The sequence below is a fragment of the Rhagoletis zephyria genome, unplaced genomic scaffold, assembly GCF_001687245.7.
Source record: "Rhagoletis zephyria isolate East Lansing unplaced genomic scaffold, Rhagoletis_zephyria_1.1 Rzeph_scaffold_00005, whole genome shotgun sequence".
In the NCBI taxonomy this organism is placed as follows: domain Eukaryota; kingdom Metazoa; phylum Arthropoda; class Insecta; order Diptera; family Tephritidae; genus Rhagoletis; species Rhagoletis zephyria.
Genome location: NW_016157089.1, coordinates 1147962 through 1150314, shown reverse-complemented (window position 1 = coordinate 1150314; position 2353 = coordinate 1147962).

Sequence of the window (2353 nt, the reverse complement as noted above, 5' to 3'; positions counted from 1 at the left end):
GAGAAATTGGTGAATCAAGAAGAAAACACGTTTTCTCACTGCAAATTCACAACTGTCAACTCATTCTTCTTCGCCATATTCTTTGTTTACCCGTTGCCACAAATGTCATTCTGCGGGAATGCGCAATCTTGTATTCTATCGTTCTTGGTCGTTCATGAAACAGAATGCGTAAACGTATAAGATTATCTGCTTGATAAAGTTATCGGTTTAGATGACTACCACTAATAAAAAATGCCGAAAATTTGCAGAAAATCTATATCAATACAGTTAGGGAATGAAATTCATTCTTTTTATTCGCATATAATTTCTTTCATTTATTTTCATTACTTCATCATATATTTTAGTATAAAAATTTCGGCCCCTCGGCAACACTGAAGTTTACGAGGTCGTTTGCGCATCACATTTGCCTCGTAAATTTACGAGGGGCTCGTAAATAGAGCTCCATAAAAATTTTGATAGTTCTTTTACGAGGCTCGTAAATTTACGAGGTGTACGAGCTTAAGGGAAGACCCCTACTTAATTATTGTGAGCGATATTCTTATTAGCTCTGATCCAGTACTCCATGAACTTACAAGATTTAACACGAACTTGCAGAAAGTTGCAGGAAAAATGTTCCCGTACTCCAAAATCCTGTAAATGAGAGCGACTTTTGGAGAGTTGTGTAGAGAATGAAGTTGCAAGATTTTACCCGAACTTTTTCTTCTGGTAAAATCATGAAAAGTGTCAAGCAATCACTGGTTGACGTTTTTACAGGAAAAATGTTTGTTTTGTTCCCGTACTTTTTGCTTTTACTCTCTTTTTACTCTCACTTCAAAGAGGAATTTTGCTGTTTGACAGTTTTACAGGATTTTTCACGAAAAGTATTGGATCAGAGCTATTAATGCCCTTGGATGTGAATATATTTCAAAAAAGAAGAAGCATAACCTAATCATAGGCATGATGCAATAATACAAGGTGGTATCAGTTGTGACAGCTCGATTTGACACTGCCTTAGCTCAGTAGAATGAGAAGAAAAACGGGAAGAAATGAATGAATAAATATGGGGCAAAAATATAAAATTTCACATTTTCTCCTTAACAAAATTTGCTTTTTTATAGTATATTCGTTATGAAATGAAATAAAATAAGATGAAANATATGGGGGAAAAATATAAAATTTCACATTTTCTCCTTAACAAAATTTGCTTTTTTATAGTATATTCGTTATGAAATGAAATAAAATAAGATGAAATACCTTTTTAAGAAAACAAAGTGTGTATACTGAGAAAAAATAAAAAACATTCAACTATATTAATGGGAAGAGAATAGTTAAAGAAGTAACACTGTTTCACGTAAGGCAGTCAATATGGCGGAATTAGAGCGAGAAGTTGCCAACTGATAACACCTTGTATTATTGCATCATGGTCCGTGCACATTTTGCGTATTATGTTTCCACGAATTCTGTGTTTGTTGTACGTGACAGTGGCTACACACGACGAACATATGCGCGCACATGCTCGGCTTGCGGTGNGAGAGCGAAATAACGAAAAAGTAAAGAAACGCAAAACTAGCAGAAACTAGCAAGTAATCAGCTGATCGGTGTATTTGACTATTGAAAATATTTTGCGCGAATTTTTGTTCATCCATTTTGACAACTGCTAGTTTCTGCTATTAAAAATTTTACTAGCAGAAATTAGCAGGAGAGCCAAAAAAAGAAGAGCGTAAGATCGAGAAAGAGCTGCTAGTTTCTGCTAGTTTTTTGGGTTAAGAAACGCTTTCCAGCAGAAAGCAGTGATAATTTGTGATAATTATCTGTTAAGAAACAAAGCTATATTTAGGCCCTGTGCGAATTGATAGAAAATAGAAAATTTTGACGGATCAAAGTAAAAATTTGACACTTCTCGTGGTGAATACGAACGTCAAAATTTTACCTAGCTCATGGGGCTAGGTAAAATTTTACAGCTTATAACCATGTATACACATAATATTGCTTGGCGGTAATAAGGAGTGAACATGAAAATGAAAGCTGAAACAGCATAAAAAAAGCGTACGTTACTTGTAAATTATAAAATAAATATAAATTTTAAGAATTTCAGCAACACACAAAAAAAAAACTCAGTGCGTGTAGTCCATACGCGCGGAAGAAGTGAAACTTAATAGAGGAAATTCCAGAAAGAAAGAAATGTGCGATATACATACACAAGTACTTATTTTCTAATATACATATATAATTTCATCTTCATCTTCATCTTCATCTTCATCTTCATCTTCATCTTCATCTTCATCTTCATCTTCATCTTCATCTTCATCTTCATCTTCATATCTCTTCATCTTCATCTTCATCTTTCTTCTTCATCTTCATCTTCATCTTCATC